The 12,015-nt window shown below is 46.0% G+C and overlaps 1 long non-coding RNA gene across 1 annotated transcript in view; it reads right to left on the reverse strand.

Annotated features, from left to right (window-relative positions):
* Positions 1-8,675, reverse strand: part of LOC140216364 (uncharacterized) — a 41,480-nt gene extending 32,805 nt beyond the window's left edge. Inside the window, exon 1 of the long non-coding RNA XR_011893012.1 lies at positions 8,526-8,675. This is a non-coding gene — a long non-coding RNA (uncharacterized lncRNA). The remainder of the gene's footprint in view (positions 1-8,525) is intronic.
* Between the last annotated feature and the right edge of the window lie 3,340 nt (positions 8,676-12,015).

Below are 12,015 nucleotides of genomic sequence, written 5' to 3' on the forward strand. Positions count from 1 at the left end.
TGACATCTCCGTTTTATTTTTGATGCCGAGAATGACAAGAAGGGCCTGGAGTGGATGCAGGCACCACAGCGCTAGAGATGGTCGTGCTGCAGGTGTGAAGTTTGACAGTAAACTTCCATGGTTGGTGGCAATAATTCTGCTAAACGCTGAACGAGGTCGAGCGGCAGGAAGGGAGGCGAGATGATGCGATGGAAGTCGGGCGAAGTCGACATGAATGTACGAATTGATGGGGTGGTCATGCGCGATGGCTATTGTTGCTGCTGTTGATGCTCCGTATCTAGAGGTTACCAATGTCCACACTCGAAGGATAACGATAATGTCAGCAAGATTTACATTGGTCTATTTCTTAAAATGTGGTGCCGTTAAAAAATACTGCCGGGATATTCATGGTGCCGTATGCTTCTGATAAAGCAGGTACGAATGGTTGGACAGGTTGTCTTGGCGTATTTCAAGCTCAAGAACTTGAAGCGCATGTGACCAACCGTGCACTTATGCCTTTACAATGGACACTCCTACATTATACAAGAAGCTCCTCAGGGCTATGGTACATCACGCAAGGTGTGCGTAAACATTGTATGCCCACCCGATTAGATTTCTGAGCGTTGGTGGCATCAGGCTCGGTTTCCTGGCGTTACAAGGAATAAAAACAGCTGCCTGGGAACAAGCATTCGATAATTTTTTCGGCACTTTGTAACAGATGGAGCAGCGCGGACATGAGCGTTAGAACGAAAAGTACTGAAGTATTCGGATGTCTGCTTTGCGGAATATATTTTGGCTTTTTATTGTTAACACATAAAGAAGAAAACACGGCAATTTATGAAAATTAGGGCTGACATACGTGTACAGTCAAGTGAAACACGAGGTCCGACATAGTTCCCATGGTGGAAGTAGCCCCAAACGGTATGGCTACATTGGCACACGAGGTAATATTTTATTAAGGTGAAAGCCTTGAGCAGCTCGTTGCAAGGGCTCATACCTTAATAAAGCGGCGTCTAGTCTGTGATACAAAAAAGTAGAAGAGTGATACAAGAGAACTAGACGAGCGGCGCAAAAAATATCAGCAGCAATGGTTCATACCCGAGAAAAAAATAACGTAATCAGGAATGGCTCATACCGCCGTAAACAAGCAAAGATGCAATGGCTGAACAACAATGAAGAAACGAAAGAAAGAAATAACGAAGGAAAGAAAGAACAAAAGAACGCGAGAAAGAACACAGAAAGAAAGAAAGGAAGGAAGAACGAAAGAAAGAGGAAAAGACGGAACGAGAGCCAAAGAAAGAAGGAAGTACCAATTAGGTAGTGCGTTAGGTGCTCGCATTCATCGTTGAGGATGTACACCTACACTGCAATACGTTTACTTCGCACTGAGGCTCGTTACACCTTGCAAGAAGCAATTAAGAAACTTAGATGGGCTAGTTGGTTGCAGGCTTGAAGGAACATGGTTTTAACGGCGCGTTTTGTGGACCGGACACAGAAAGAATGCAGACAGGACAGTTACAGCAGAAACTTCAACTGAGCTTTACTGCGGAAACGTTACACGAGCAGGAGCTGCTGCGCATAAATATTAGAAAAAACATTGCCACAGCGCACTTTGTCAGCACAAAGGCGTATCATAATGTCGCGCTTCACTACTGAAAGTCCTGATCTGCGCAGGATTAAAGACAAATTTCTAACCACGCTGGAACATACTTAACGCTCTTCACATCCGGGGACTTCCATACTTATTGTGCAAATACATCTCTTCATTTCTCGATAAATTAAGTGACGCGGTGCTAATGCAACCTTCTCCTTCTCTTTCTTATACGAAATGCCTCAAGCAATTCACTTTCTTTTTGAGCCTTGAAACTTCCGAGTATACAAGCGTCTCTGAACACTGGAGTACACGGGCACCTTTTGCTATGGTAGGACAAGTGACACCCCGATACGAAAGCCTGCATATTTGCACGATGCTCACTCAAACGGTCATTAACACATCCACCAGTCTGGCCGACGTAGCATTTGCCACAATAGAGTGGAATGTGCTATACCACCTCCTTTTGGCGGCTTACAAGGGGCGCAACGTGCTTTTTTCGCCCACTTTTTCGAAGTGGGTGCTCAGTGCACAGCACGTAACATATATACGTCAGTTTCTCAGGGGCGGAGAAGACTATATGAATGGACTTCGGCGGCTGTCCTGTGTGCATTCTTTCTGTGTCCTGTCCTCAAAACGCGCCGTTATAACTATGTTCTGTCAAGCTTGCAAGTGTGACCCCTCCAATCGAATAACTTCATGCATTACCACGTGTGCAGCAGGCTTTCGCCTTCATGTGTTACGGGAGTGTATCATGCTGTCTACATTTTTTATTTACCAGTAATCGGAGCAGTGTAGAGCTCTTTTATGTCGGTACTCCAATGTGGTGTTGGGGCTTCTTCGAACATGTTTCAGGTGATATTTAAGGCTACTGTTATACATTTCCTTTTCGCTTTTTTAGGCCCCTTTCTTCAGCTTCTAACCACTGTTACAATTTTATCGTTTGGCGTACGACGCGCCGGCATGTATACGATATTTACAGAATGTTGTCGCATACCTTACAGCGAAAGAGTGTTATTTACCCAGCATGCGAACACTCGCGTACATTCCCGATGAAACGCGAGCTCCAGAGATTGCGCCGGAATTTACGATGATTAATGTCCGATTAAGCAACGCCTTGACCTGCCGATCACGTTCTGATGACGGGTTACAATGCGTGCCACTATCATTGTGCGTTGAACGTTACTTCTTTTTCAGGGCCAAATGCAGGATGTATGGAGCTACATTCGCGAATCATAATTTTGGAATTGCCTTAGTTCTTCACCACCTACGGTAAAGACTTGCTACATCTCCATTGAGTGGATACGGCTAAATGAAATGTAAACTTTAATTCCGCTGGTTTACTCTTCCTACATTCTATAATTCACAACGCAATTTATCCTCTAACAGATTGCAAGATAAAGGACCTTGGATATTCGCAGGACGTCTTCGAAGAAAACAGTTCTTTTGCTTATTATTCAGGTTAAAAAAAAAATTAAATAATGGGGTTTCACGTGCCAAAACCACTTTCTGATTATGAGGCACGCCGTAGTGGAAGACTCCGGAAATTTCGACCACCTGGGGTTCTTTAACGTGCACCTAAATCTAAGTACACGGGTGTTTTCGCATTTCGGCCTCATCGAAATGCGGCCGCCGTGGTCGGGATTCGACCCCGCGACCTCGTGCTCAACAGCTCAACACCATAGCCACTGAGCAACCACGGCGGGTTATTATTCAGGTTTCAGCGGACGGCAGAAAAGTGTGTCCACTTCAAAACGAGTCATTTGACTTCCTCTTTTGCACGCTGATGCCAAATAGAGGAAAAAAAAAACGAAAAGATAAGTGAACAGAAAGAAAAGAATAGTGAAGGGAAAGCCAGAGTGGACCCACTCTAAGAGTAATGACAGCTGACAGTCGCAATGGTTCCTATATAGTGTGCAGTCGATTTCGAGAAGCGCAGTTGGTCTTTGTGGCCGTGAGCATCTATTAGCACTTAGGAAAAGTTCCCAGGACACTTTCCTCCGAGCGCAGTCTGCCATACAAGCGGCTAATAGCAAGCTCGTGGAGCAGAGCGCGGAGCGTCAGGCGTTGAGTGTCCGGTCTTCATAGATCTAACAAGATGCGTCCTCCGAGAAACGACAGAAAGGTTGCTAATGCAGTGTGTTGGCTTGGATATGTTTGTGACGAGACACAAGACAGCACCCGTCTCTTCTAACGTCTTATTATGCTGGCGTTATCGTACAATAAGCGCAGTCCTCAAGGGACGCGCACCGCAACATGCTGCAGAGTTTCTTGCGTTTAGCGCATTTAAGGCGAGAAACGCTATTCGGAATTGTCTGCTTGGAACAACGTTTCGGTAAACCCATGTTTCTAGTATTCCCACAATCGTAAGAGCCAGAAGTATGTCTTGTTCTCTAATAGCGTCATCGGCTTGCCGTTTCGGAGCGCTCTAGACCGCTCTTGTCAGCGGCGTTGTGCTCGGCTGGTTGATAGGGGGTGCGCGCCTTTGGTTCGGTTGGTTGGTTCTCCTCCAGCGCTCTCCTCCCCCTTCGAGTGCTTTGAGGAGCTCCGAGCCCTGTCGTCGGAGCAGTTCGTCGAGATCGAGAGCGTTTCCCACAACGTCATAACAGCTAACCTAGGCAACCTAGGACATTGCATGCTGGCGCCTGAACGAAGGCTTGTCCCACCGGAGAATCCGCCGGTTTTTACCGGCAGCGCTGGGAGCTTGGATAGGCGAAACCGCGGGCGAAACATCAGACATTGGCAGTAGTCACGTGGTTTCACGTCTGCCATTTCGTCCTCCGAGAGCGAGTCGCACGTTCGGCTTGCGCGCTTGTCCTTTACCTCCGAGTTAGAGGAACGCCGGATCTGCCCGACTCTGAATCGAGGGATGGAGGCGACCGCTTGAAGATACCACAAGTTGTAAGTTCTTGTCACGACAGCGGAGTTGTGATTCAGAGCGCCTGCCACTAAATCCGGAACGAGGTATGGCCGATGATGAACTAACTGTAGAAAGTGGTATTCAGGAAGCGTTTATTACATTGAACTGCGGCTGCCTACAGCACCTCAAAGAACGGATGCTGGGGGGTGACTCCAATCGTTTGCTGGCCATATCACGCATCTATATTGGAATTACGCCCGCTTGCATTCTCTAGACCTTTAATTGCGACTTCGCCTGTCACCTGTGCTCTTCTCTTTCTTTCTCTTTATGTCCGCCGCCCCTTTCCCAATGTGCTGAGACGTGCTTCCAGCGATGTTCGGTAGTATCTTTTTCTACGTATTTATTTATTTACTTACTTAATTAATTAATAACTTTATTGCTGCAAAGAATAGCGCCTCTTTACCTCCATGAACAGCCTCTCTCTCAGCTGAACTCTCCCATCGCAAAACGGTGTTGCTGTGTTGCCTATGGATGGGCGTTGCATTTACAATTTCTTAGGAATGGCCAAAAGCGCGGCCTGCGATAGGGTGACTAGACAGTAGAGCGCTTTCTGTGCCACTTCTACGCTCAATGCTCTGCTCCGTGAGCTACTATTAGCCGCTTCGACGCTAGACCGCTCTTGGAGGAATATATCCTGGAAGCTTTCCCTATACGCAAGGCCACAAAAGACCAACTGTGCTTCCTGAAAGCGACTGTACTCTGTGAACACTTGTGACTGTTAGCGGTCATTCCTCTGCGAATGTGCTCACTCTCGCTACCTCTTCATCATTTTTCGTACATTATTTTTCCTGATCTCTTTTCTGCCATGGATGAGTTAGCATTACGAGCATCAAAGGGGAAAACGCACATGTATGAAGTGTGTCAGGGCACTTGGTATTGAGGAAGAGAGATGGGAGCTCAGGAGGGCGTCTAGTACATGCACACACGCATATATATATATATATATATATATATATATATATATATATATATATATATATATACATATATATATATATATATATATATATATATATATATATATATAAACTACAAATGTCTGATTGACACATTTCATCTAATTTTAATTTTAGAGAACAGAAGTTGATTAATTAATTAACATTTGTTACTTAATTAGGTGGAATGAAATATAGAGAAGGAGGAGATAGAAAGAAACAGAGACGAGCATTTGCATATTTTTAATGCTTGGCTCAAGTTACGTTGAACACCCTTTATAATTTCACGTGTAGTGATGTGAAGAACAAGGCAGCTCTAAAAGGGTGTCTCGAATCCAACTATTAGGCGAGCTTGAGTTGAAAAAAAAAAACACACTCAAAGCACAACGATATCTGCACGCAAACTCTTCTTTCGCTCCAATTTGATCTACGGTTCAAGGCACTGGTTTATCAGACTTGAATAATTGTATCTCTTTCGCTCACAGTGCAACTGACGCCTCACTGATGCACCTATTTCCTAATTTAGAAATGTTATGTGCTTCTATTAACTAAAGAGTCATTTCATTTTTGTTTTCTTCCTATTATTGCGCAGTTGTCGAGCCTAGGTTTGCATCTTCAATCTCTGCAGGGAATGGCTAAGCTGCCACCTCTCTTATGTTTAACATTATCGCATGCTCAAGCAGTCTGTTAAGAATGCACCGACATGACTGTCCTGCGTAAAAGTGTTTACACGACAGCGGTATGTGGTAGACTATGCCTTCCTTACACGCTACATAATTGGTGCGACGTTGCGTGTTGCACAATTTTTTCCCCTGTATTTTGTGTCCGCCATTTTGCACAATTTTGCCAGCTTATCGGGGGCAGAGAACAACACTTTCACATCAACGCGTCCGGCTACCTTGTTTAAATTGTGCGATACCAGATGAATATAAGGGATTACCTTAATCTTTTCTTTTTCTTTGTGGGCTGGACGTAAATTACTGGTAGTCCTTATTTTCTTGAGAATTTTTTTCGGCTACAGAAATTAACATCTGTCTTGCGCACCCTGCCTGTAAGAGACGAGTGCACTGTTGGCTCAAACTGGTATGCATTAAGTGGATGCATGATTTTTCGAAAGTATTCTTGAGGTGGAGATTTATAATCGCTCTTTTAATTAGCTTCCAGTGTGCGGAGCTAAATGGGACGATGGGTTTGTTAGGTCGTGGCTCGTAGCTTCAACACAAATGATCATCATTAAAAATGAACCTCGTGTCTAAGAACCGGATGGTTTCGTTGTTGGGCCATTCGTGCGTCATTTGTAGGGGCTTCAGATATTTTTCTGGGATTGACAGAACTTTTGCGACTTCTCGGTTAAAATCTGATGGGTAGCGTTCAAAAACAAACAAAAAATCGGCGACATATCTAAAACCTTTGCACACCTTTGTTTTGTTGTTAGTAGTTCGGCGGCGAGTGTTCTATTTAGGTGTGATAAGAATAGATACTCAGTACAGGTGCAATACATCATCCTATGCACACGTCCGTCTTTTGGAAAAGGTAGCTGTCATCCAACTTAATGAATGTCGATGTAAGGTAAAATTTAGGAAGCTCTAACAAATTTCCGCACGCAAGTGTTGAAGTCCGGCATGTTTGGCAATAAGGTCAGACATGCTGTTTATAAATTGTCCCACGATAGCAGAAAGAAAACTACGTGCATGACTGTAACACGTGAAACCGAACCCATTCATTTCATGTATAAATTACTAAATATGTCAGTGGAACGAGTTGCCTCCGTTAAATAACTTGGTGTGAAATAACAAAATCGTTGAAGTGGCATGCACATATCGATAACGTCTGCGCACACGCGTTCAAACAACTCGGCTTTTAACGCGATACCGTTAAGGGCACCGTGTCGCAGAAAATATGGTGTCCGCATTCGGCACCGGCATCCACATGAGCGAAACTTGCCGTATATATTTAAGTATATGTATATGCCACGCCGTATACGCGGGTTACATTGCAGCACGAAGCAGGACGTAGCGTGTGTCTGCGCGCGCACACATGTTACGTCGGTCTATACACACGCCTTTAGACACGAAGGAAGCATGCACAACATGGTCTTTATTCACACTGACAACCAACACACTCAGGAACGTAAATAATTAGCGGCCCAGTGCAGTATGCACGAGAAAGACGCCCGCATAACGTCCTAATCGCGTGGGCTCTAGTGATAGGCACTTTGTTCCTTTTCCCCTCCAGTTAATAGACACAACAACACACAATAATTTGTCTATACAATGTACGACTTCGCTGAAGGGGCAATCAGTGTCGTTGGCAACGGAACATGCTTCGCCTGTGAATGTGAGCATAGCACCATTATAGCAATTCCAGTACTCCAGCATTGCGCGACAGAAAAAAGATTAATCAAGTGAGGCATTCACGCGTGCGCTGCCTTGTTTCAGTGCATGCTAGGCATATGCTGCTTTTATTTTTTTCGCCTTTCCTAGTACTCGAATGCAGTTCGTTAAGGCGCACCAAAAAAAAAAAAAAACATCGGACACGAGAACTGTCAAGCTCTTTGGAGTCTTGTCACACGTGCCGTTACGAAACGATTGCTGGTGAAGCTGCGAAGTCGACACGCGCGTTCCATCGAATCTTTGCCCGCATTTCTTTAGTGTCTCAACCGCAGTTTCGGGAACTGTCTATTCCTGTCTGGAAATTCATCCGAGCAGACCGAAAATAAACCCACCCAAAAGGCGTAACGCTAGTGTTATCCTAAGCCCGCAGCGTAAGAAGGCAGGACGCCCACCATCACTTGGTTTGGTGCAGTAAGACGAATGCCCACCCGAGGAAACATGCTGGGCAGGCTGTCTTTTCTATGCAAAGCCACTAGTGATTGCTTTTAAATGCGTAAGCATTTCTGTGCTTTTCCAACGAGGAAAACAGTCTGTCTGACGTAGGACAAAAATGCGGGCCGATCCCGGATACAGTGCAATGTAGGGCCGATCCACGGTGGAGGAGAAACACGCCTCGAGCACTTAGCAAAGTGAAGCGAAAAAGTGCATATATTCTTCGGAATCACGCATACAGTATAGATAGAGCATGCAGCAGCGAGCGGCCTTACCTTCGTGTTGCCTGTCGCTTCCACGCGGACGAAACGGCGCGAACACAGCGCTCACAAACCTCTGAGCACACGCCGCACCCTGCCCCTTTCGCAGTTCGCCTTCAAGATAAGAGCCCGCACGTCTCTGTTCAACGCGAAGCGGCGAGAACAGAGCGCGCGAAGCTATGAGCAGTCGGCACATGCTGTCTGCATCGCAGATGGCGTTCAAGATATGGTTCGCGTGGGGCGTAATGGCCGTAATGGTTCGGCGCGGATGGACGAGGCGCTAAGAGCGATACCAGCTTACAATAATCGGAACGCCGTCAGCGCAGCTGGAGCCGCAAGTTGCGGTAGTTTGCTTGTCTCATGAATTCACCTCACGCCGCCGTCCACTGCAGTTCGTGTTGCTGCAGGGCTGTCGTCTATATCGGTCGTATCAAGTTTCATAATATTGATTATGACAACGGGTTGCGTGAAGGTGGGAAAGTGGTACAATGCTTACGCATACTTAGAGAACTCCTAGAGGTCTTCCTGCGTGAATTCGTTTTTCAGACAGCGCGGGAAGGCTCGCACGGCGAATGCGCGTCACAATAACACAAGCCACTACTACCTACAACGCAGACAGTATAGCACGCCACACCGCACGCTCACTCGAGCTCAAGCGGTTACACTCAGAATGCTACAAACAGACACATACCCCACGCAAAACAGATTACACCATTACATGCCTGAGCTCTACGACAAGTCTTATTGCACCAGTTGCAATACATCCCTCAACGTATATCATTTACTCTGGCCGTGCTCGCAAGCTCACATAAACTCCGAACCGGACAAGCGCAAGTTTGAAAAAGCAATCCGGAGCGAAGAACTCGCTCCCCAACTCTGGGCCGTCCAGCAGGTCCACGACGCCACCAGGAAACTCAACCTCCCGGTTCCGTCGTCGGAGACGCCCACTCCATGAGAGTCCAAAGCTCTCGTGGCCTGCAGGACCTGTATAAAGTTGAATTCCTTCCTTCCTTCCTTCTCGTGTTTGCGTGTATACTATGTTGGCCTGTTCGGCAGACAAATATTAGTGCGAACCCCCAGTATGTAGTAGGGTAATTAGCATTATTTGCCTACTTAACGCACTTTGACTCTACCTCTAAACCTATTTATCCGCACACATTGTGTATACATACATATATATATATATATATATATATACCCTTTTACGCCGACCCAGTGGCCCATTATGTCTACTAGCTTGGGCCATTCCGTATGTGCTCAAGGTCGTGGTGCCGTCGTGTTTACTTCATTATCGCCCTTGCGGCATGGTCATCGAACTCTTGTCATGCCGTCATCATCACGCCTTGTACGCCAACACTGTGGCGCAAGTCGTCCAGCAGCTTGGGCCACAAAGATTGCTCTAGCGGTCGCGATGTCTTCGTGTTGGTTTCAACATCCTACACATGTTAGGTTCATACTAAATGTATCGTGGTTGACCGCCCTATTGTATTTCTTTAATACAAGAAGTTGTATAGTTTGTCGTATGTGCGTACTCATGTCTGGCGTTATTATATGTTGTTATGTGTCTCGTTGTGCACATATGAACATACCTTATGTTTGTGTTCTCAGACTGTTTTGTGAACCTTCGCTCGTTTACAGAACTTTGCAAATGTTAGAACTAATTGATTGTCGCCAGTGCATGTAGGTTGTTTTGCGCCTTTGTTTTGCTTCCCCTGTGAAAAAGACCAGCCGGAGCCAGTAATGCTGCCAACATTTCCTTTCGTTTGATAATAATGAAAAAAATGTGGGCCGATACCTGAGGCAATGTATGTCGCGGATAGTCAAAGTAAGGGAATTCAATACTGATTCTAAATAAACGTGCCTTCAACAATACGGTGTAGGATTAATTTGCTTGAATACCAATCGCAATAGCTTAGACAGACATTGCGCGACGTATTCTGCCGGAATTTTACAGAGAGTATCGTGTACAATCGAGAGCTTCGCAAGATGCTAGAAATACTATTCGATAGGGTTTGTGTGCTGCCATAAGTTTGATCACGGTGGTGTTGTTATAATTGTTTACGGTACCTAACAGGCAATAAAGAAAACCACTGACAGTGGCGTAGTCTTGGCTTGAAAACGGATGATTGCTTGTACAACCCCAGCTATGCCTGTTCAATCTGCTTATTTGCCTCTATGTACCCAGGAGTGGATTCTGTGGGCCCAACAAAGCCTCACTGAAGATGTGCGAGCAAGGAACAATCAAACATGTAAACGTCTTTATTGGAAATCTCTCTCATTGAGTTACCAAGCTGGAAAATAATTTATGTTGTCGTATACTTTTTGGAAGGTGACTTCTAGAAGAGCTGTTTTAGTGATATTGAAGTTCATGGTATTAGCAGTGCTGCCTACGCCTGTGATTTTCACGCTTTCTTCTGATGTATTCTCCGGCACGTATTCTTGCGCGCTTTCATTTACATAGTGTTTTTCATCACTGACTGTTTGTCAATGCAAAGTGAAAAATGCTACTTCCATGGAAGAGCAAAAGTGGCTGCATTTAGACATTGCTGTCCTGAAATGGGACAGCTGCGCAACAGAGAACGCACATCATATATAATTCAGTGCATCGAGTCTTCCAACACCGACAGTTGTCTCCAGTACTGCTGGAAAAGACCTTGCGAAGCATTACTAAATCGCATAAACACCGCACATACCCGAGCATGACGGCCTAAATATGTGGCATGAACGACCACCGCAACCTTATTTAATGGGTCAGAAATTATGCAGAAGCCATCGTTGATTATTGCCCAAATTATGCCAAGCATATCTCCCTTGCACGTGTCGCAAAGCCCGAAAAAGCTCACGTCCTCACGCGGAAATGAACGCGCGAGTACCGCCACATGAGCAGGCCGCGACACCCTGACGGCACACGATGGGAACCAGAGGTGATCGCGGGCGTTTCATGCCGCACCAAATGCATCGTCGACAAAGCGCTTTTGAAAATACGCGTCTGCGTCCCGCAAGTGGTGTTCCTGCGATCGGCACCGCTTGGTCTCGGTGGTCTGCTCAGCGGTTGTTCTCGCAGCGTGCCTTTGTCCTTCGACCGCGCTTAGCTTTACCTTCTTGCTCACGCTCCACGGTCGCGCGTATCTCGCCTCGGTCCGTCATTTCGTCGCCTGCCTCGCCGCTTCGGGGCGTATCGCATACCGCCGTAGTTTCTGCAGAGCCTTAACACTCTTGCACTCTTCTTTCGACAATTATTTTCGAGGATCCATTGTTGCACCTGGAAGTAGAGGCCTATGCGAAACATAGAGCACCTAGCGGAACAGAGCTACGTCTATTTTTGGTGAGAGAGAGAGAGAGAGAGACAGAGAGGGCACATGCGTGCAAGGGAGAAGACATGCGAGAGTGAACACACAGGCCATGTGCCCCCTGCAGTTGCAAAGGGAAACGCTGTCACCCGAAAGGCCATTAAAATGAAACTACAGAACGCGCAAATCCCAGGTAACTGCTATTTAATATTAAT

The sequence above is a fragment of the Dermacentor andersoni genome, chromosome 3 (genome assembly GCF_023375885.2).
Source record: "Dermacentor andersoni chromosome 3, qqDerAnde1_hic_scaffold, whole genome shotgun sequence".
NCBI classification, from domain to species: domain Eukaryota; kingdom Metazoa; phylum Arthropoda; class Arachnida; order Ixodida; family Ixodidae; genus Dermacentor; species Dermacentor andersoni.